This window comes from Camelus bactrianus, chromosome 1 (assembly GCF_048773025.1).
Source record: "Camelus bactrianus isolate YW-2024 breed Bactrian camel chromosome 1, ASM4877302v1, whole genome shotgun sequence".
In the NCBI taxonomy this organism is placed as follows: domain Eukaryota; kingdom Metazoa; phylum Chordata; class Mammalia; order Artiodactyla; family Camelidae; genus Camelus; species Camelus bactrianus.
The window spans coordinates 68,405,351-68,429,333 of record NC_133539.1 but is presented as its reverse complement, the minus strand read 5'-3'; the positions used below and the strand labels follow the sequence as shown (position 1 = coordinate 68,429,333).

Sequence of the window (23,983 nt, the reverse complement as noted above, 5' to 3'; positions counted from 1 at the left end):
CCTCCTCCTCACGTGTTATTAGTCTCCAGGATAGGGGAAGCAAGGAGGATTCTGCCCAGGAGCCAGCAGCAGACAAGTATCAAGAGTGTAGGAGGTGCCTATCCTCCAATAAGCATTTCACAGGGGCCTCACCGTATTCCTAACGGCCCTAGGTGGTTAATAATCTCAGAATCTCCATTTTTAGGTAAAAAAGAAAGGAAAGAAAGAAAGAAAAGAAAGAGAAAGAAAGAAAGAAAGAAAGAAAGAAAGAAAGAAAGAAAGAAAGAAAGGAAGAAAGAAAGAAAGAAAGAAAGGAAGAAAAGAAAGAAAAGAAAGAAAAGAAAGAAAGAAAGAAAGGAAGGAAGGAAGGAAGGAAGGAAGGAAGGAAGGAAGAAAGAAAGAAAGAAAGAAAGAAAGAAAGAAAGAAAGAAAGAAAGAAAGAAAGGAAGGAAGGAAGAAAGGAAGGAAGGAAGGAAGAAAGGAAGGAAGAAAGGAAGGAAGAAAGGAAGAAAGAAAGAAAGGAAGAAAGAAAGGAAGAAAGAAAGAAAGAAAGAAAGAAAGAAAGAAAGAAAGAAAGAAAGAAAGAGAGAAAGAAAGAGAGAAAGAAAGAGAGAAAGAAAGGAAGAAAGAAACCCTAAGACTCAGGTAACTCAAGTATCTTGAGTCACAAGCTAGTGCCAGGTTTGTACCTAAGATGTCTCTAAGCCGCAGGGAGATTTTTTCATTAGGGAGCTGTAGCTTCAGCTCCAAATCTTTTTCGCATGGGCTCCTGCAAAGCCTCAGAATGGTCGAATGGCATGCTCCTCTCAGCCAGGAAAGTCTATGAAACACTCTCTCTCTCTGTATCATCCACCAGGCTGTACGTTTCTGTCATTCATCATTAACACAAGTTTCTTCTGAGGATGGCACTGTGCTAGGACCAAGGGGCTAAAACACACTGTGCCTTTGTGATTTTGAAAGCTGCCAAAAGCGGGGCCGGGGGTGGGGCACATTGTCAGATGGTTCCAAACAAGGGAGGACAGTCGTGCTACCCAAGAGAGGCACAGGTATGTGTCTGGCAGTGTCGAGGTGTGGAAACAGAGAAAGGAACACGTCTGCACAATTTGAGGGACCGTGTGTTCGGGAAAGGCCGGCAGGGGTGGGGGGAGGGGTTCTGCACTGCGGGATAAATGCAGGATGAGGAGGGCCCAGAGTTCAGGCCAGAAAGCCTGCAGCTGGTGTTGGAAGGATTCTGAGGCTGCGCTAAGATGCTGGCTTCTTCCTGGAGTCCGCCCACATGTAGGTGGGGCACTTGGGCGGCTTGTAGAGCCTCAGTCTCCCCTGCTGTGAGATGGGAGACTTGCACGTTGCCTGTCAGGGACCTGTGTGAGGTAGGGCAGGGGGAGGGGGAGCGATGGCAGAACTCGCTGAGCAACTCCAGGGGAGGATGCGAAGGGAATGCAAATCACAGATATTTATAATTGCAGCAAACTGAGACTGCAGGCCGCCAAGCACTCCCTCTGGAAATCCTGAAAACCTGCTGCCGTGGGGCTGTGCCCAGATCCCAGCTGGAGGCAGACTTCTCTCTTCTCAGCTCCTGCCAGGCTGTTCCTCGTACAACAAACAATAAGCTTCCCCGCGTAATTCCACCTACAGAGGAGGAAGCTCCGCACCCTCCTGCCCTCCCCTTTCAAAGAACCAGGCTGAGTCCTAAGTCCCAGGTCACAGCAAGCTGCTTTTTTGTCCTCAGGGCCTCACCAGTCAGCCCTGTCAAGGCTAGACTCCCAGAGCTGAGAAGTAGCTGAGAAGTAGCGAAGGAACAGTCCGATTCCCACTAGTTGCCTAACACAGCTGCTCGTGCACAGAGCCTCCTCCACGCCAGGCTTGTGCTAGGCGTCTGAGTTGCTGATGGGAAAGGATAGGGGCTGGCCTCAGAAGGAGAGGCAAGGATCTGGGTCCTGACATCAGCGGAACATCCTCTTCCACCAAAGGAAGGGAAAGATCACGTTGATTCCAAACTTTCCTTCTTTTTTTACAATACAAATGGAACTTCTTTTTTAAATGTTATCTCTTATGAGACCCCACATAGGCATCTGGAAAGCACCCTTTAGTGGCCCCCTCAGGTGCTTCGGAGAGATTCTAGAACAGTGCTCCTGGAACTTTAACGAGCATGTGAATCCATAGTGGGTCTGGTCAAAAGGCAGAGTCTGATCTAGAGGTCTGGGTGGGACCTGAATTTCCGGGTGATATCTCTGCTGGTGATCCATGGACCACGCTTACAGCAGTGACAGTCTAGAGTGCTAGGGATTATTGTTTGACAACCACTGATATTTAGGATGGAGAGACAATGAGCCTCCCTACTCCTCATCCCTGGAGAAATCACACCGAGGCTCCTGGACAAGCGTCTCCTTCCCTGGATGGAAGTCATCTTCTGTAGTCAGCTCCACACCAAGGTCCTAGAGTCGCCTCCTTACCTCCCTCTGGTTGGAAGGGTCTGTGAGCCCCACAGGGCAGTCTGGGAAAATCCCTCAGAGGCTCAGCCATGAGGAAGAGCTTTAAGGCATTGTCTTTACTCTAACAGGAAAGTACAAAACGTTCAGGCTAATCCTCTTTACCCCTACCCGGCACCCCAACATACACAGAGGAGACAGAAAGATTGACAGAGAGACAGACAGACAGAGATCAAGAGCGATCAAGCCAGTGTTCCCACCGACTTTTGAAAAGGATGGCCTGTGACAGTCATCTTCTCCCTGTCCTCTCCTCACCCCCCGCTGAATGAGGGCAATCATTTCCCTCACACCCTCTGTTCCTAAGGCTCACCCCCTCCAGGACTGAGATGCTCCCGCTGAGGTCAAAGGTATTTTTAGCTCTGCTCATGTGGGCCCATGCTTGGCCAACCCTCTCCGAACATTAATCTTGGATTCCACAAATGCCAGGTCTCCTAATCCAGGAGGCACAGGGGCGACAGGGAAATCTGAGCACGTTGGAAAATGCAGCCCTGGGCTTTTTGAGGATTTTGTCCACATGCCGTGTCTGATAAAAACAACAGTAACACCTAATGCTCAGAAAATGCTTTAGCATCCAGAGTACTTCCTCTGGTGTCATCTCATTTGATCTGCCCAAGAGGCTCTTGGGAAACATAAGACAAAAATGATTTTTACTTCTGTTTAGTGCAAGGGCCAGATGACTGGCAAGACGACAGAGCTAGTAAGTGGCAAACTTGGGTCTTCTGCCTCCATGTCGAAGCTCAGTGCCCTTTACCACCCCCTGGCAACTCCAACTTTTTGCTTTTCTCTCTGACTTGGTTTTGTTTTTCCTGCAGGGAACAATACTGGCAGATCTTCATGTGGAAAGCCTGGGCTCATCCATGCTTTTAACAAATGGAAGATGAGAGACGAGGAGGAAAGAGGCAGCGTATCAGTCACGGTCCAAGGAGGAAGAAGAGGACCCACTCAAAAGAGGGTGACCAAAGAGATTCATTAAAGGATAATTTATGAAGGTGTGGGCAGGGTTAAGAAAAACCAAGAGATAGTGATGCACCCTAAGGATAAAAGTAACTGAGAGCTCTAACCAGTCCTCAGGCTGAAAGGGCAAAGGAAGAGGCAGTTACCAGCGCCTGGCAGTGAGCTGGGCAGGGCTGGGGAGCTAGGAGAGGGCAGCCTAGCTGGAGATGCGACCTTTGGCAGACACACGTGGCCACTGTCAACCGACAGCCCACAGAGATGGGGCTGGGGAAGATCTATCCTCACACCTCCCTTCTCCCACCTTCCAGTCATCTAATCAGTGCCAGGCTGAATCCAACCAGAAGCCAGAGGGCAGAGAGGAACCTACTGATCTCCACAGAGGTCCACCTCCTGGAGAGGTGGGAAGAGGAGGCAGGAGAATGGATGTGGAGGGTCAGACAGAGAACACCCAGCACACAGCTGCTGGCAGCTGCCACAGGCAGGAAGTTGGTTGCGCAGGGTACAGCACAGTCTGAGGGTCTGGGATTTGAGGGGAAGCCGTAGCCTGGTTGTCTCAAAGTGGAGTCACCCCAGAGCCCAGCTGCAGCTCTCTGGGAGCCAATCTGGCCCTGGGTCTCAGGGGAGCACAAGAAGAACCAGACCAAGAGCTCCCAAGAGACGCTACTAACCCCACAGGCAGGGCTGGCCATCCTGGGGGTGGGGTTTAAGTCCTAGTTCCTTCATCTTGCTGTGTGTCTCGAGACCCTTCATTTAATCTCTCTGAGTCCTTGTCTGTGAAATGAGTGTAATAACAGCAACCCCTGTACTTCCCATCTCGGGACCGGCTGGCACTTTGCACACCAGGAAGCCATATAAAAATGCTGTGGGTTCCAAATGCCCTAAGCCACCTAAACTTCATTTGCTCTCTGTGAAACATGCTCCTAAGACCTAGATTTGTGGAAGGTTAAAGCCAAAGGAGCCCTAGGACCATCTCATCAGCCTTCTCTCCTAGGAAGGGAAGACACTGAGAAAGAGGCCCCACAGCTAGTGGCAAAGCTGGGGCCACTCAGGTGCCCTCCACAGGCCCCCGGTGCCCCTCCTAGCTGCCCTTGCACATGACGTCAGATGACATAAAGGACAAGGAAGTGTTTGTCAATTGCATTGTGGTTATAACTGTAATTAATTACAATCTTGCCCCCATAAACCTCTCCAGGGCTGAAAAGCCCCACCATTAACTGTCTTCAAGGGCCTGGCAAAATGTGAATATTTTACCAGCACAAAGCACATAAATACCCAAGTGCACATCAGGAGGTGTGGTCATCAGGGTAGCTAAGGACAGGGTCCTGAAGGCACAGAACCCAGGACAGGTGAGCTGTGATGGGCAGCGTGTGGCTGGGACATGCAGGGCTCCCTAGGAAGGAAGGAAAGCTCAGGTGGGGTCATAAGCGGCTGAGAGTTTAGTCCCAACCCCAACTGGCTAGAGGAGGAATTGGCCAGAAGAGGCAAGCCCAGCCCCAGGAGGCTGAAGGACTTGCCAGGGCCTCCCTGAGAGCTGGCGGAAACGGGCTTCACTCGCAAGGCCCTTCTTAGCAGCCAGACCCTATGGGGCAGACTTCAGCAGACATTTCCATGTGTTGACTCCTCAATGGAGAGTCTGTCTGTTGCAAGGGGATCACATGCTACACTGCCACTTTTCACCTGAAAGCCGAAATCTTAGCTCTTGGCCAAACTCTTCAGCTCCCAGACTGTCTGGACCAACTCACACGCCACTGAGCTGGCTCTGTTCTGCTTCTCTCATACTTCCCATCACTTCCACCGCTCCTCTGCTCCACCGGGGCCAGCGACTCTTCCTTACGTTCATTCGACAGATGTTCGCTGAGCACCTACTACCCACTGGGCACAGCGCGTATCACTAGGAAGGCAGTGATGGAGCCCGGCCCTCAGAGAGCTGACCGCCAGAGGAGGTGATAGAAACTGTCAGATTCTTCAGGAACAAAGGCATGAGCAAAGACAGGCTCAAGTCCAGAGCCCAGAGCTGAGCAGAGCCATCTACAGCTCCCAGAAGGGCCATCTTCATCCCAAGTATCCTAAATAGCACTGCACACAGTGCACTCAGAGAGCCCGACCCTCTCTATAAAGACAAGGGCCATGTAGTGTTGTGCCTCAGAACACGGGTAGGAGCCAGACTCCCTAGAAACAATTCCAGCCCCACTGCTTAGTGTATGACCTTGGGTAAGTGCCTTCACCTCTCTGAGCCTCCTTTTCCTCCTCTGAGTTATGGCACTAATTACAGTCTCTCCCTCATGGCACCATTGTAAGAATTAGGTGGGGTTATCCGTGGCAGGTTCTGAGAACAGGTCCCAGCATGCCAAGTCCTCAATAAATAGTCACTGTTCTTATAGGTAAACTGAAGCCACGGTGGGCTGTGACTCATCTAATGCCTCTCACCTAGTTAGGAGCAGATCCAGGGTTGGAACTTAAATGTGCCAGCTCCAGGCCAGCATTCTTTTCACCCCACCTACCACCTTCCCACCCAGGAATCCACAATGTGAATTTAGCCATATCCCATTTGAATGTTTAAACAAACAAGGAAATGGGAGATTGTATTACCATACAGGGCCTTTCTTATTTGGGACACCAGAAAGGTCCTATTTCTTCCACTCAAGTAACCTCGTTGCCAACAGCCAATCACCTGCCTCACTTTCCTTGCTAAGGAAACAAGCCTCTGGCCTACCTCCCTGGGCAGCGCTCGGGCCGAGTATTTCCTCCCGGCCTTATCTCACTGAATCACTTTACCCCGGCAGCCCACATCTTTACAGTTACTTCCTCAACTCACTTCTCTGCTTAGATTGAGTGCTGTTTTCACAATCCCCTTGGCTGGAGCTTTGCAAAGAGGTGCAGAATCCGTTAGGCTCCGATGTGAAGATCTGGGCCCTGCAATGGGCCCGCGGATCCACGCAGTCACAGCCGGTGTGGTGGCCAGCCAACGCCAGGATTCAGGGAAATGCACACACACGGCGTAGTTGTGACACACCAAAGCGCATTTAACAGCCCACTGAAAACTCACAGCCTGAGCCCTAACTGCTTACTGATTCCACTGAATCACAAAGTGTTAGAGCTCGGTGCAACTTTAGAAATGATTTGTTCTGTTCTCCCTCTTTTGTAGGAGTGCTAGAGGCTTAGAGTGGAAATTAGAATAAAGGGTAACAGAGCTCCGGGGTTCAGAGTTCAACCCTGTAGCCAAATGGTCCAGGTTCACTCCTGACACACCGATGACTGTGAGGCTTTGGCCAAGTTACTTCATGTCTCTGCGCCTCCATTTGCTTATCAGTAAAAAGAGGGTAAAAGCTCATACCTTATAGGATGCCCTGAGAATTAAATAAGTTAATAACTTAATGGAGTGCTTAGAACAGTACCTGGCCCATAAGCACCATATGTTTGTAAAATAAATCAGGAAGAGAGGTGATCGTGTGAGTTCCTGTCATTCACATGCCCGCTCCGGGCACTCAGATTGGATTAACTTGTCCCTAGGGGCCCCTTCCTTTCGCTGTCATGCTGACTGCATTTCCTTCCTGGGACGTTGAGGCCTAGAAGTCCCACACTGGGCTGTTCTCTGAGATGCCAAAGCAGCTCTTTGGAAGGCAGAGCTTGACCACCAGGGACTACACTCACCTGGCTGAGGCAAAAACCTTTGCAGCTTTCATGCTCGCCTTGGCCTCAGCCAAAGCCATTGCAGGAGGCTCCTCCGGAGCGTGGGATGGAGTCGGCACACCAGCCGGAGGTCCCTGTGGGATGACCCTGTGCACAGTTCCTCCTCCCTCCCTCCCTCCCTCTCTGCCTCTCTCTGAGCCATCTCCTGTTTGAGCTCTTGAAAGTAGCTGGGGACTCACAGAATCTTCTCTCTGGTTCCAGCCAGGTATTCTCCTGTGGGCCCTGATTTCATTAAAATAGCTCTATGATTTATTTGGTTCCGCTGCTCTGGGGTTTTGAGAGTGGGGAGAAGAGACAAGGTGCAAATCAGACGTGTGCAAAGGGTTCTAATTCAGAGGATGCACTACTCACTGAAGAAGAGAAAAGAGTGCCAGCCGCCTTATATGGTGCCTGATACAAGACTTGAGAGGAAGAAAAGCTCTCCAGACACCTGGAGATCCTCACTGGAGTGAGGTTGTCCTTATACCCTTCTTCTATGTGAGCTACGCCATAGCTCAAGCCCTCATCACTCTCTCCTTACACCCAGGCCTCTCAGCTGAGCCCCCTCGTCTTCAGTCCTCCTGCAGTCCACCTGCTCTCCCTGCTAAATTTCCACTCCAAGAGCCAGCTTCTCATTATTCCATTGTCCTACTCAGACACTCCCAGTCTCCCTGCAGCTTCCAGGACAAAGTCAAACTCCTCACTGGCCCTCAAGTCCCACTGGTCTTAACCCCTTACCGTTCCCCATCAAATTCTGCTGTGCTTTTCCATTCTGAGCTGCCATTCTTTATCCTCCTCCAGGAATACCTCACCACTGTACCTCCATGGAAATCATGGGCTCTAATCATTTACACGCTGGGTGGCCTTGGGAAAGTTACTTAACCTCTCTGGGCCTCAGGGTCTTCATTTACAAAATGATGCTACCTAAGAGGGCAGGGCTTTCATGAAGAAGAATTAAGATAACATACAAGGGCTTAGCACAGTACCTAGAACATAGTAAGAGCTGAACAAAAGTTAGCTATAATAATAACCATAATCATAATGATGTCGGTGATTTGTTCTGTCATAAGCCATTTCCTCCACACAGCCTTCTATGATCTCTCAACCAAGTACTAGTTTTCTTTCTTTTGAAGCTTCCCTGTCCTGTGGCTATCCCCATGCTCTGCACGATTTCACAGTGATTTTTCCACTTATTTCTACTCCCTCTTTGCAAACAGAGACTGTGATGGACCTACCTCTGTCTCATCTAAAAATGGATTCTAGCATTTCATAGGTGCTCAGTAAAGGTTTCTTTTATTCGAATGTTCCTCTGGACCATAGATGGAAGGCCAGAGAAAATCCATGGTGATCCTGAGATGCCTGGGGGTAATGGGTCCCTCTTCAGAAATAATGAGACAGAGCCAATCACCATTGGACTCTGCCTGGATGGACACGCAGCACAGCCTGGGCAGCCAAAGGGACTGACAGGTCAGTTCAGTGAACTTTGCCCTCATGCCCTAACATCCACTTCTCGAAGCCTGGACCAGCGCTGGTCTTGGTTATGAGAAAGAACAGAGGAAGTGAGTACAGGGGACGAAGTGCTGCATTTATCACCGGGAATCTGCTTGGCAAATGGGAGAAGGGGCAGGGAAGAGGTCCTATTTTCTGAGACTTGGGGAAGGAAGACGGGAGTGGGAGGGAAATGATCTGTGGCTTATTCTCTTCCAAGCTCAAAGGGTAGATGCTGCCTTTGTACTTGGAATTGACTGGAAGACTCTCCTTCTGGTTACATGGAGCTCCAAAGCTCGCTGCGGGTGAACTCAAAGGGGTCCCAGCTTTCTGCTTCATCTGAACTGCAAGCCTTGGTTGGCAGGCACACAGTTTCCTCTGCCCCAAGCTGGCCTCATTTGAAATTCCCTGTGTTGCTGTCATGGCCAGAGCTAAAACCAGGTCCCAAAACTCCGTGGCTCTGGGCTGTAGGTCAGTTCACTTACAGTAGCTGTCTCTTCTGAGTTCTAATCTGAAGAGACAGGCTGGCCCATCCCACACCTCCCAGGAGCCTACATTTGAAGGAAGCCCCAGTGATCATGCAGTCTAGTCTAACTCTGGCCCCAAGAGGAAGGGTCACACCACCAGGCAATGATGGAGCCAAGCCTGGTACACAGAGCTCTGGTCTCCAGTCCAGTGCATTTTTCATTCACCCAAGAAGCCCCCACTGGCTGTTCCATCCAAGGACATAACCCACAGAGAAAGGAGGAGGTTGTGAAATGCTTCCACTGGAAGCCCAGGGCTGGCCGAAAGCCCAGATGGTTCTCTCCTAACCCTCCTAACCCAGTCACAATTCAGCAGTTTTCATCCCACTCGTCCATGTGAACCCTCTTCCCTACAAGGTCAAGGCCTGCCTCCCAGTGAGCAGCCAAGCTGACTTCTGCTTGCACCTTCCCGGACACCTCCACTGGCAAGACCTTTCCATTGAGTAACCAACCACCTTGTGCAAACTGACTCTTCCTTGTCCTCCACAATTACTCGGCAACTCTGCAAAACAGTAACCCAACTGTTTATTCTTATTTCAAGTTCAAGATTGAAGAGCTACTTGGGTATTTTTTTCTTTCCCTTGAGGAAGTTACGAGGAACCCAAGGGTCTTTTGATCTTTGGCTCTTGACTGTGAGCTCGACATGCCCCCATCTTCTGCTGGCCCCCCAGTCTGTGCCAGGTGACACAGGATGGGCCAGGGAGGAAAAAGGATATCTCTCCAGAGGGAAGATGCCCCCCAAATGGAAACTGGCCACTCACCAAACTTTCCCCCACCCCCAACCCCAGGGCCTCTAACCTCCTCATGCTCCCACCACACCCCGCCAGCCGGGGTTATCTCCCCCTAAGTTTGCTCTGCAGTTTTATCATTTACAAAGCACTTTAACCTCATTGTGTGTGATGTCCAGGACCTCCCTGAGGGGTGGGCATGGCAGGTTTTCACAATGGAGAGGAGATAATCATATATATTTATGTGTCTATCTGGGGATGATCTGACCAAGTTGACATAGAAAACTGTGGAGTCAGCCTCCTGACTCCAAGTCCAGTGCTCCTGGTAATCTATCTTCTCCCAGACACTCTCAACAGTATCCATTTTGCACAGTCAGCTAAAAGGAGCTTTCTGGATCACCATCTTTCTCAGAAGACTCTCACATTCACGGAGCTTCAGAGATTCCTCATGCCTACAGGATAAAATGCCAATGATTCGGCTGGTCCTTCAAAGCCCTCCCCAGAGTGACCTCAAAGTGTCCCCTCAGTATTATTCCCACTGCTTCTGTCTGGCGGGTCTAATTGAATGTCCTCTGCACTTTTTAAACCTTTGGACCTTTATCCTGTGGCTTTCCGGGACCTCCCTCCCCACACTTCAACCCAGATCTAGCCTTCAAGATGCTGCTTCATCAAGGGCTACCTCCTGCTGGAAGTTTCCCTGGATACCCTCAGCCCACAACGAACTCTCCCTTGCGACATTCCTTAGTTTGTGTCAGCCACGGTACTCTCGTGGTCTCAGAGAGAGCCTGTATCAGGCAGGATGGACCTATATGTGGCCGTTTCCCACCTCAGCCCAGCCCAGGGCTGGGCTTTGCACATCAGAGGAGGATCAATCACGTGCATCTATTGGTAGTTCTCTACTAAATATCAGTTTCAAGAAAATTTGGGATAGGATTTGCCTTAAACAAGTCAGAAACACCGGAAAAAATGTTGGCTCAAAAGTAAAAATCTTCTATTCCATAGCTTAAGTATTTAATGCACTGCTTTTCTCAGAGAATGAGGAGGAACAGTAGGGTGGAGAAGGAAGGGGTGGAGAGGGATGGCTCAAGTTCAGATCAAAGGGGCCTGATTCCCATCTCTAGGTCCTCGGAGACCTAGAATGAACACACAGCACTATGGGTCACCAGTGGCATCCTTGTGCCATTCAGCTTGGAGCCTCAGTATTCTCAACTGGAAAACGGGGGTGATTTCCCCTGCCTGGCCCATCTCACTGGGTAATAGATGTGAATGTTCTGCATAAGTATAAATGCTAGACCTAGAGGAGAGGTGGTTAATTTCCAAGCCCAGGCCACCCCTTCCTCCCCACTCCTGCCCGCGTCTTACCTCTGTTAAAATCTATGAGACCATTTGGATCTATAGAGAATCATATGTTCCCCACCTACGCTGATGACTGATGGCCTTCTGATGCTGAAAATGTCCCATGATCCTTGAACTATTATTAGGGATTGTTACATTGGCAGAGGGAGGCTATAAACAGCCAGCACGGGCATCATTAACCTCTGGGTTTCCCATTTCAGGAGCCAGTTTCAAAATAAAACCTTTGGGGAGAGTGCGTATCTGCAGTTCTTCACAACACACTGAAAGGAAAGGGAATTACACTTTGTGAGATTGGGGAAGCTGTCTTCCATGAGTTTGCTCAGCCCCTGCCCTTAACCCTGGAATGTTGGTTCCAAACTGCTACTTGGGCCTTAAAGTTCAGCCAAGTTGGGTGGACTTCTGGGTGCTTCCTCTGCTGGCTGGTCTGAGACGTGTCCCAGGAGAAATATCCACAACTACAAATGGGGCAGAGTCTCAAGGAACAGCAAGGGGGTCAGGGAGGGAGGAGCTCAGGGTGGAGGGACTCTGGGGCTCTCACTCCCAAGCCCATGCCTGCCCTGGAGCTACCCGTAGGGATTTACACCTCCCACAGTTTCATTTGAAATACCCTTGAGTTCCAGGTTCCCATGGCCTAATAGGCTGCAGCAAACCATTCTCTTATCGCCCCCTTCCCCTGACACACATTTGTAACCTCGCTTCATTTACCGCCCCCACCTCCTCTAAAGCAGCCGGGATATTTTAAAACCCTTGTTTTGATCTTCTTTGCATATCAGTTACACTATTTCTGAGCGTGTTTATTTTTATTTTTTTTTCCGGTGGTGAGCCCGTTGCTTTGAGCCGTCTGCTCGCACGTTTCCACTTCCCCTCACTTTCCTGTGCACTGCTGTGGCCTCCCAGCCTGTGGCTCAGGCTAGACTGAATGGTTCTCATGGGGCTGTGGCCTTTGAAGGAGCCAGGGGAAGTAGGTTCTCCTACCCCTGGTGCTCCATCGCTCCTGACATCTGCAGAGACAAGATAAAATTTCAGTTATGTTTTCTCTGCCTCATCTCCCCCAAAAAGCAGTTCTGATGATCAGTCTGGGGGATGGGGGTAGGAAAAGGGCCCTGGACTGGGAGTGAGAGAAACCAGAGTTTTAGTTCCAACTTTGACACTGACCTTGAAAAAATTCTCTACCCAATTTGGGTCAGACTTAAAATTTCTAAACTTCTTCTGGCTCTAACTTTCTAGGATTCCAGCCAACATAGGGATGCTGTTCTATCAACCAGAAAAGTAACTTCTATGCTGAGAATTAGCTTAGGGCCAGGTTCTGAGATGGACATGTTGGAGATACAGGAATGACTGTGACACCCCCATCTCAGGCTGTGATGGTTGGAATCTGTGGGACAGAGCATCCCTTCCTGATAGGATCTTGTAAAATGTGTGTGATATGACTTGTGAAAAGTCCAAGCTAAACCCTTCTAGTGAGTCATGATATACTTCTCAGCCCACATGCTTCCCAATATTTTTCGTATCACAGCATCCTTAGAAAGTGATAGTATTTGTACAGCATACTGGGAAAATGGTGGCAACCAATCCATTGATTCTGGTCACTCCAAGGACTAAGAAGACAATATTTGTGCCCTTTGGAGTTTCAGATTTGGGAATCTTTGGTTGAAAGGATTAAGACAACTCCTTATCTAGCCAGAAAAGCAATGGTATTCTGGCTTATGGAAAAGCACAAAATTTTGGAGAAGGTAGAACAGATGAAAAAGTGGGTCCTGAAACCAGATCATGGGATTCAGATAGAGAATCCACCATTTGCCAGCTCTTGGGGAACACCAAAGTTTGGTTTCTTCTGTCTTGGAAAATGGAAATAGTAGTATTATCAACCTGCATAAGACTGAATAAGGTAGTGCACCTCGGCTCACTCTAAGTACTTGATAAATGTTAGCTATTATTGTTATGGCTAGTGTGAGACAGGAAATTAAATGTCATTTGGTTCAGTCCTCTCCATTTGAGAGAAAAGGAAACTGACTTGATCAAAGTCACAGAGCGAGTTAGTAGCTGAGATGGAACTAGAACCCAAGTCTTCTGATTTCAGTCCTATACTTTTATATAATAAAAGAAATGACACCTCAGTCTGCATTAAAAAAAATCCAAATACCTAAGTACTGAGGGTGGGCTCTCCTTCCCTGAAGACGCTTTGAAGATGGGACTATTCATATTTGTTTTTAATTGGTTACCAGTGACCCTGCCTTAGGCATAGTCATGAGTGAAATCACCTCCCGAAGGTATGCCTTATATTCCAAGTAGGTAGCGGAAGGCCAGCTTCCTCAGCTTCAGAAAGGATGGGAACAGGTGCAGCGCTACGTATCTGGCATCCCAGATGCCGAAGGCACCGAGTCATCGATCCAGAAGTCCCATTTTACGTATGAACGTACTGAATATCTGGTTCACTCAGAGTCACACGCCATGTTCAACAGCAAAATGAAAACTAAAACCTAGAGCTCAGACTTGCTGTTCATGCCCTTCCCACAGAGCTCCTGAAGAGAGGTAGGACTGAAAACTCACTGTCTGCAGACACTGACCGTGTCACCTATGGCTGTAAATATACTGACTTGCCCTGTCAACTCAATTACTCACGTAAATGTGTTTTCTTCTTTTCTTTTTTTCTACCAGCCCCAAAGGATAAAGGCAACTTATAGAAATACAATAACCAATAATGCGGCATGCATAAAAATAAATTCTAATATCTTAGAAAGAGACCATAGTATATCCAGGTGCATGCTGTCCAATGTGGTAGCCACCAGGTACGTATGTCTATTTAAATTTAAATTAATTAAAACTAAATATAACAAAAAATATTGGCTTCCCAGGTTCACTATCCACCTTTCAAGTTCTCAGTGGCCACATATGGCCAATGGCCATGATTGTAGAACGTTCTACTGGCCACTGCTGTCTAGACAGATAACCAGGTCCTATAGCTTTATACATCTGCAATAATTCAGCCAAGATTTTGGCTCTGGGTTTTGTGTTAGCAAAGCTAAAAGAATAAAGTCAGCATGTCATTACCAGTTCCTCAAGGGAAACAAAGACTTGTCAGCCCTTAGACTTAAAAGAATTCCTCGAATAGGGCTTTATAGAAAGGGCACTGAGTGACATGGCAAATCATGTCCTCTAAAGCATGAGGGACAGTGTAGTCACAAACTTCAATATCAGTTTTTATACCAATTCACTATAAAAGTCGAGGGTATAATTCACCCAAATTCAACCTAAATGAGAACGCTTCTATTCGGGGGCAGAGGTGGGGGGAGGCGGGAGGGACACTACTTACTTGGCCCTAGGGAGAACACCTTAGCAATGTTGGTCAGGTGAGGTTGCTCTCAGGGAATGCTAAGATTTGTGCTGAGGCCCAAATGTCACTGGAGATCAGGAAGAAGAGCATCTAACAGAGGGGAAAGCAGGTGTAAAGGTCCCCAGGTTGGAAAGCATTAGAGAGTTTGAGCGAGAAAAAGGCCGGTGAACGTTGTGGGCAAGGCTGAAAGTGGAAGGAGAAGATGCTAGACAGGTAGTCAGGGGATGGGTCCTGTGGGGCTTTACAGGTCATGGTAAGAGGAGCTGGCAGAGAGGTGACATTGTAATTATGATTCTAGAAACATCATTCCTGCGATGGAATGATGTATGTATGGAAAACGATGAAGGCAAAAGTCTAGACAGGAAGAATATGATGGCAGTTAGAATAAGCAGTGGAGACGATGAAAAAAAGCTTAAACTGACATGTATTTTAGATGTAAGGTCAATAGGACTTGCTGGTGGATTAAACATGGGGTTTGAGGGAAATACAGATAACTAGAATGATTCAGTTGTTGACCCTGAGCAAATAGCTAGAAGGCTCAAGACCACCGACCGTGCCAGGGAAGACTTGGGGAGGAGGAGCTAACGGAGGGGGAAGGATAAATCAATTGTTTCGTTTGAGTCATGGTTTGTGCTCAATACCTATTAGATATTCAATTAGAGTTACCAAGGCTGGAGCTCAAGGGAGAAGTCAGATGAAAACAGAGATTTGGAGTTATCTGCATAAAGATAATACATTAAAGCCATGGGACTCTATGCATTTATCTAGGAAAAGTAAGACAGAATTGAGACAAGAACCCCAGAGTACTCCAAAATTTAATGTAGAGGAGGAAGAGCCTGACAAGGGGACAAGAAGGTAAGGGCAAATGAGGTGAGGGCAGAATCACAGAAGCCTGGAGAAGGAGACATTCAAAGAAGAAGAAAGGAGCAACCATATCGATTTCTACTGAAGAGTCCAGTTAGATGAGCACCTTTTGGCTTTAGAAACAAGTCCATCACGTGGTGACCTTGATAAGGGCTGTTAAGTGGAGTGACAGGATCAGAAGAAGTCTGGAGCATTGTGGAGAAGAGAATGAGAGTTAACGAAGGGAAACAGGAAATGTAGATCTTACTTTTTGAAGGTTTTTTGTAAAGGCATCAGAGAAATGGGGTGGTAGCTGTGAGGATATGCAGGGTAAGGGAGAGTTGTTACTGTTTTTTAATGGCTATTACAATAGTTGTGATACAGACATATCTGTACTCTGATAGAATGGATGTAACAGGATAAGAGAAAATGACTTTGCAGGAGAGAAGCACACGCAAGGAAGACAGGATCCAGAGGATACATGGGAGACTTGACCTTAGGGGCTGTGACACGGCTCCCACTTAACAGGAGGAGGCAGCATACGTGGGTACAGATGCCGGTGAGATAAGGAGTTGGTGGTGGAAAAATAGAATAATTTCCTCTGACAGCAAAAAAGGAAGATCATCTTTCTGGGGGATGGAGAGGGTGAAGCATGGTGGAGACTTAAAGGAGGGAGGCATAAAATTATGAAAGCAAATGTATGTATGTATATGCAAGATTGGGACATTGTGCTGTGCACCAGAAACTGACACATTGTAATTGACTGCACTTCAATAAAAATAAGTAAATAAACTAAAAATTAAAGTAAAAGAAAGAAAGAAAGAAAGAAAGAAGGAAGGAAGGAAGGAAGGAAGGAGAAAGAAAGAAAGAAAGAAAGAAAGAAAGAAAGAAAGAAAGAAAGAAAGAAAGAAAGAAAGAAAGAAAGAAAGAAAGAAAGAAAGAGAAAGAATTTAAAGGAGGGAGGCAAAGGTATGAAAAAATTGATCCAGATACTGAAAAAGTCTATTTGCTAGAAGCATCCTAGGGACCCTGGCAGGGTCCATTTGAGGGTCGTGGTCATAAATTTAAAGCAGGCTGGTCGGAATGATCTGCAATGTTCTTTTTTTTTTTTTTTAATGGAAGTATAGTCAGTTTACAATGCTGTGTCAGTTTCTGGTGTACAGCATAGCATTCTGCTGCTAAGTTGCAAGCAAAAAAGGAGAGAGAAGATAATTACATTTCACCAGGACTGGGGTTTTGCCCAATGAAGGGGAAAGCAGCAAGGGAATTTAGAGAGTTTGGAAAGTGGTTATGATACAGAGCAGAGGGAGTTATGGTTGAAATAGGGGTTACGGCTAGTCAGTAACACATCACTGGACTCCACATATATCCGGACCGTCTGCCTGGACCTACCAGGATGACGAGAGATTTCCTTCCCCCAGAAATGGAGCTAATTACTGATTTCCCTTGGTTTTTGCCACATCTAGGATTCCCTCCTTCAGGGTTATTGCAACCAATTAGAAACTGAGGGTTGGGCACCAAACGGGGTGGAAGAGTCCAACCTGAGCACAGAGAGGGTTGGTTTTCCTGGTAACACACACCCAGCAGCCAGTCTTACCACATCGCTTAGATGAAGGGCTCAGCTTGGGGCAGGAAAACACCTCAGACGTGCAGAGAAAAGACTGGGGTTTCTGTGTGTGTCTGTTGCACTCACCAGGTGAGAAAGTTCCCTCACACCCTGAGCCTCTGTTTGCCGTCGTCATAGCCCTGGCCCCACCTAAATTACAGCTCGTTACACACACCTGATGCGATGGTGAGGGTAAACCGTCTCAAGTGCAAGGAAGTACGGACATGTGAAAAATGACATTATTATAATGCCTCTGTAAGTTGGTCTGCAAACATAGGTCACCGTGGCTTATAAGCAACTTGCCTTAAAATTGGAAACTGATGCAATGCTTAAAATAAAGGGCAAGTGCATTTCAAAACAGAGGCAATGAGAAGCAACTGTCTCTCTTTTTTGTGCAATATCCTATGAACTCGTGGCTCTCACAGCCCAGGATATTGCTGCACTTGGCAGCCCTGTGTGTTATGAATAGCACAAGACTAACCCCTGAGTCACTCTGTAATCCTGAGTTGGTGACTTTACCTTTCGATATCTCAGTCATCTTCTCTGTAAAGTGGGAAGAATTGTACCAGCTCCTACTCAACTTGAAGAATTCCAGGAGGATTTGATTTTTTTTTTAAAGAAAAGTAAATAACTGGAGAGGACTCTGGGTTCTTTGAGGAGAGGCTGGTATAAATGTGAAGTGTCACTATTATGAAGTGTGAGGCAATCCTTCCCACCCCCACCAGGTCCCAGGGCTACAGTGTGAGCTGTGTGACAGGCTATTTTTAAATTCTCATCTCTGGAAGCATATGGTCCTGCCCAGTGCCAAAAAGAGGACTGACCTGCTTCTGTTTGCTTGTTTGTTTTGATCTGATGGAGCATTTTCTACGTTCTGTTAAAGATTATCCCTCCTATCCTAAATTTTAAAATAAGTGCCGAAGTTTTTTTGTTTTTCTTTCTACAACACGGCCTAAAAGAGACCATGGGCATATAACTTGCTTAGGCACTGATAAAAGGCCTTCCTAGGGCAATGGTGTGTTTATGTAGGTCTCCTGTCTTCTGTGTCAGTGAAGACATTTCAGGGTTTGCCTGATGATGATGATGATGGTGATGGTGATGATTTCTTTTTTTTCTATATTTTATTAATAACAACTGCTACTGACTGAAGCCCTTTCCTGCTCCAAATATACAGGGCATCTATTAAAAGCTTCATTTTTGTGGCCTCTTCTAATTGACCTGACTTCACTGTCTGCTTGGCTGTTTGGCAAGACTGTCCTGAATCAAGTCAAACTTCCCACTTGTTGGATTTGATTTCTGACACGGAATCCCTGGAAAGATATCCAGCCCATCAGCTGAAAAAGGAAAGAGATGAAAACACCTATTTCACGGTTTCGTGGGACCTGACTTTTGTGCAAGGGCAAAAAAATTCCCCTGGTGGATATAAAGAAAGATAAGAAGAATCTCACAAGTCTGCCTTTCTTTTTTATTTATTCATCTTTTCTGTAAAGTCTTATGTCTTTGGGTCAAGTGATAAACAAAAATAGAAGTGACAAGATTTTGAGGTATTTTACTTATTTAATGTAAAAGGTAGTATGTAAATGTAGGTGATGAGGAAAACTTAGAAGACAGGGCCTGAGTCTTCAATTACATGATTGACTCAAGAAGATGTGAAAGGAATGTAAACAGTTCTGTGTGACCCTGGGAGCCCATAAGAGAGCCAATCAGGAAAATTCACATACAGCCCTTCACGCTCACAGCAGGCTTTCCCGTTGCAAGACCCCTTCCGTGTGTCATTCACATGATGCCTGAAGCAGCTGGTGAGGTCCACAAGGCAGATGAGGAATCATATCCTACAGGTGAGGAAACTTGAGTTTCAGAAAGCTTGTTCCACCTGCACATCTGACAGGCTGTCTAGTCCGGTGCTCCCCCAACAATAACTATTAAACGAGTGCAAAAATGAACAGATCTTGCTGTTCAAAAATTTGAGGGTAGCCAAAGGGAAGAGACCATGCATTTGGGCAACTGTCCTGCTCTGTTGATGTAGGTTGACCTCCAAAACAAGCCAAAGAATCCATTTTGCATGGTTAGACTCAGTTTGAGAGACGAGGGGCCCCTCCCTCTCTGACTTTGTTCTGGTAATGAGAAGAGATTCCAGCAAGAAGCACAAGGGCTTTGGTATGTGTTTGTGTGGGAACCTAGATTGAAATCAGCAGCCTCAGACATCGCTCTGGGCAACCTCTGAGCCTGCCTACCTTGAGGCTTCCAGGACTCTTAGGCACCAGGTGGTCCTCAGTGACCTTCACTTCTTTAACTACTAAATTCACACACTCACATTTAAATACATTTTTAAAAGCCTTTGGAAATGTGTTCCTGTTCCTCCAGAAATTACCTCTGAATTTTCTCGTGAAAAGTCTGCCAGCTTTGTTCGGCCAAGTTCCTTTCCCCCTTCTTTTCTTTGACAGTGAAAGCAGCTTTGGCGCCAACACTCAGATCTAGCAGGTGTTTGATGCCACATGTTCTGTGTTAAGTGTTTATTACATAAGTTCATTCAAGCTAGCCACTGTCGCTTTTGAGGCAGCATTGCTGCTGATCATAAAATTGTCCTTTACAACCAGAAGCCCAAGATATTCAAGCAGGATCTATTTTTTTCTTCTTTCTTCTTTTAGGTTCTCCGTGTTCTCTCCACATCTGATGTAATGGAGAAGGGAGGCAGGAGAAGTCAGGTGACAGGTCCTTGAATCCCGATTCTGCCCCAAGCTGGCCATGCGAGCCTGGTGAAGTTACTTTTCAGCTCGTGGCTCTTTTGTACAGTGAGAGGGGAGAGTGGTGGCTGCCGAGGTCCCCAGAAGTTCTGATGTGTCCCGACAAGGGGGCCAACTGGTGGGACAAGGCAATTTCAGTCAAGGCAAAACACATGCTTGCCTTTCCTCACTGAGAATGTGCTTTACATAACTGAATTTGCTTCCTTTTTTACTGGCTTGTTCTCATCAGGAGTGAGGAGGGGTGGTGCTGCCCACACTAGCTTGGAGAGCGTGAATTTGCAGGTGTATATATGGGGAGGGGCTCTGCTGGTAAGTAAAGGAGGTGCAGACACCACAAATTACTTCAAATTCATCAAACTTATTTCTGTGATGATGTTATATCAGAATTAAACGACTTTCAGGGTATTTAGAGTATAAACACCTACAGAAGAACTATTAAGAGATTTTCAGGTCCGTAATTGTTCCTGAAAAGGCATTCAGAAATTCTAATTCTGCAAATTAGGTTATTTTAGGGCAAAAAAAAGTGAGAAAAAAATTTTCATATCAAGAAGGAAAAAAATCACCTTGATATTCTTTTCCCCGAAACCTTTTAACCAGCCCATGTAGAACCATACAGTAGGTCTTTGCATACATTAGAGTTTGTATCAAAAAAAGTTCACACACATTATATCAACTTGATGTTTGAAACAGCCTTCTGAAAGAAAGCATTTGTCAATGTACCCATTTCTCAGGTGAGGAAACTGAGGCTCTAACAGGTCTAGCAACTTGTTAGTGTATGCAAATCATTCAGGGCAAAGTTGAGAGTTAACCCAGATCTTTGGTCTCCAGGTCTGGAAATCTCTGTGCCTGTGCTAGGCATTCTTCCACACTGTCCCAAAGAGAGCCCTTACTGGCCTTGAGCAGACAGGTGAATAATTATCTACAAGACTGCATCAGGATCAGGGGTTATCTCTTTGTTCTCTGAAGGACTGATGTATGATCACGGACTATCAGAGCAGCAAGTCCCACCCCGTCTCCCAATAGCAGTCAAGATTTTTTCTTCAGCTGAGTACCTCTCTAGTACTCTGACCCTCTGGGACAAGTTGATGGCAAAATCAGCACTGAAATCCTTTACTTCCCATCTTATATTCTTCAAGAGTCTTAGTATGAAAAACCAAGTGATTCAGCAGATCAAGCACTGAATAGACAATCACGAATTATTTTTTCAAGCCACTGAATGTCCTGCTGGCCAGGGTTGGACAGAGTTAATGTTTATCTCAGTTTCCTCCATAACTTCCATTAACCAGCCTCACTGATATAACAGACAGGGGCCACAGCAGAAAAAAATGTGACTGCCCATGAGTCATTAATTCTTGACCTTCAGCATGTTTTGAAAATGTGTTGTGAAATGCTTACCAATCAATAATTCCATCACTGGGCGGTAGAGAAGCCGGGAGTTGTGCAAGAGGGGAAGCAGAGCATTAATGCCGGTCACTCGAGGCTCCAAATTCCTGCTGAGAGCAGGACCTAAAAACACACGGTCTGCACCAATGTTTTTAAAGGAATCAGAGAGAGGACCAAGAGTAAGGGGAATGAAAGTAGATGCCCTTTCCTTGCACGGGATCAGTAAAGTAGGGCTAGCCATTGTTTGCAGATACTCCCAAGCTAGCTTGTCTGTCCTTTAAGGGCTAAGAAAAATAGTCCACCCCAGACTGCATCTAGGCAGCCCTCCTCTGTGCCTCAGACAGGGCTGAGCTGCAGCTATTGCAATTGTCCTCAGTGAAGGAGGGCGCCTGGTACCAGGGAAAGAGCACAGAACAAGGAGGCAGAAGACCCCATTCAAGCCCCTGTCTGCCATTGCTAGGTCTATGACTCTGGGAGCAGTCACAGCCCTTGTCTAATCTTCAGGTCCTTCCTCTCTACCAAGAGGAGAAGATATCTGCCCCACAGACCACACAAAGCTCAGAAGTGATGAGGGATGGAAAAACATTACAAACTCTACCAACACAAGGGACTATTAGTAGAAATCTATCTGTCATGATTTTGCAAGCTCAGTTGGAAAGTCTCCTGTTTAAGGAATGGCATCATCCCATGAATGGGGTATGACTTGTGGTTAGAAGCAAAATCAGCAAGGAAGACAGTCCCACGCAGATGACAGAGGAGAACATTCAAATTCCCAGTTTGTGCCAGTCATTGGTCTTTCTAAGCAGGGGTGTACTGCTAAATGTTTAACCACGGGTTCTCTAGGATGATAAGCCCTGAACTGTAGCATTTGCTGATTTCCATAGGGTGAATTCTTGCACCATGCCATTTCAGGCTACCAATGTGACATCGCTAAACCATGAAGTGAGGAAAAGATGCCCACAGTCGGCTCTCACTAGAGACTGAAGCCGGCTTCAGCATGCTCCAGAAAACCTGCTCAAGGCTTAGGTTGGGATAATGAACTTTGGATGCTTTCTTATTGCATGGGGCTCAAGTGTCAACATCCAGCCACAATGCTCCTCTGGCAATCCAGAAATGGGAACCTTATTTTTATTTCAACTTCTACTTAGCATTTTTATAGCAAATCATAATTGCAAATTTCTTTACGGACATTGTTGAGCCCTAAAATAAAGTTCTATCAGCCTTAGTCACGTTCCTCCTTCTCAACTTTCAAACCTAGTGAGAGATCAGCTAGCAAGGTGGAATGGGACCCAGCACAAAAATGGAGTCAGGAAACTTGGGACCCTGTGTTAACATCCCCTGTGTGACCTGACCAGTCACCTGCCTTCCCTGAGACTCAGTTTCTCATCTATAGAATGCGAACAGCCCTGGTTTGCCTGCCTCACAGGGCTACCGTGAGATCAAAGGAAATAATGCAAATGTAAGAGTTTTGAGAACAGCAAAACCCTACGTGGCTTTGGATGATTATTATTTACTTCCAAAAACAGATTACTGGACATTATTTTCTCAACCGATGCTGCGCTGGCCAACTGTGCACAGGAGCTCGCATTCTCTCCCCGGAGTATGAGTGGAGCTGCTCTCCTGTGGGGTCTGTGTGACAAAAAGGGACTAGCCCCCGGGGCTCGCGGAGGAGCTCAGCTCTGTTGTCCTGGCCCCAGGCCGTTGGAAATTGCTTGTGCCCACAAACCTTCACACCAAATGGTCCGTGGAGGTGGAAAACAAGATTGAGCCCAATCTCTGTCAACCTAGAGTTGGAACAGTACCACCAAGGAGCTAGGCAATGGGACCTGCTTGATAAAGTTCCCCAGGCAACTTTGAGGCCATCTTTGATTCAGGGGATCTTTTGGGGGATGAGAAGGACCTGGGGAATCTGCCCTTGAAACAAGTGCCCAAGTTAATTCAGATGCACTTGACAAAAACTCTACAGGATGCGAAATTTGATGGAGCGAGGAAAAGGCTCTCCAATGATGCTGTGCCAGGTCGTGACAGAAAGCAGTACTTCTTGAGGGAAACCCAGGGTGGGCAGGGAGACACCGTCATAATCCACTTCCTGGTTCGGCTTCTTTCTTCTCTTAATAGAATATTACCCATCCCCACACACACAGGACGGTCAAAGTGTACATATTTACCTGGTTGGGTGCATAGAAAGTCAGCCACTGAGGTCTCTGCAAACAGCAAAATCATTCATCGTCTGCCACCAGCTCCAAAGTCTAGCATGGAGAGATGCTTTCAGAGAGGTTTATCTAAAGCACTGTCTATCCACCGACTCCTCCAGATATCTCAGAGAAAAAGCTCTATGGATGCCTGTACGCAAGTGAACACATCCTGAACTTGGCCCCCCCGGGACAAACCATGTCCTATCTTCTCATCACCCATTTAGCCAACAGATACTTATCAGCCTCCAGCCATGCCAGGCACTCATATAGAGTTGGAAATCTAGATTGAATGAGATTCCATTTCTGTCTTTAAGGAGTTAATACCCTTGGAGAACTCAGAAACTAAGCAAACCACGTGCAGCACATGTGGTAAGTATAACTGAGATATGCCGGGTCCTGGGGAATCCAGAGCAGGGAGAACCCAACTATGGTGGGTGTTGAAAGGGGATCAGAAAAGCGTCTCAGAATAGGGGGCACCAGGTTTGCAAAGTAGGAGGGATTTCTAGGTGTAAGGAATCGGCTGTGCAAACGAGCAGCCCGGGTTAGAGAATCTGTGAGCGGTGTGGCAGCACATGAGGCTGGAAGCTCAGCAGGTGAAAGGGCTCATCGGCCAAGCCCAGAGCCGAGGTTTCACGGTGAAGGCAACAGGCAGCCTGTGGAAAGTTTGCAGAAAGTTTAGGTTTGCATTTTTTTA

General features: G+C 47.0%; 1 long non-coding RNA gene across 2 annotated transcripts; it reads left to right on the top strand.

Annotated features, from left to right (window-relative positions):
• Window positions 1-287: 287 nt before the first annotated feature.
• Window positions 288-19,436, top strand: LOC141577975 (uncharacterized). 2 transcript variants are annotated; one of them, XR_012507680.1, is made up of 4 exons: window positions 288-624; window positions 3,281-3,420; window positions 13,846-13,976; window positions 18,142-19,436. It is a non-coding gene; the product is annotated as an uncharacterized LOC141577975 (long non-coding RNA). The 2 variants fall into 2 exon arrangements; XR_012507679.1 differs by lacking the exons at window positions 13,846-13,976; window positions 18,142-19,436 and having other exon boundaries at window positions 3,281-4,557.
• Window positions 19,437-23,983: the final 4,547 nt, after the last annotated feature.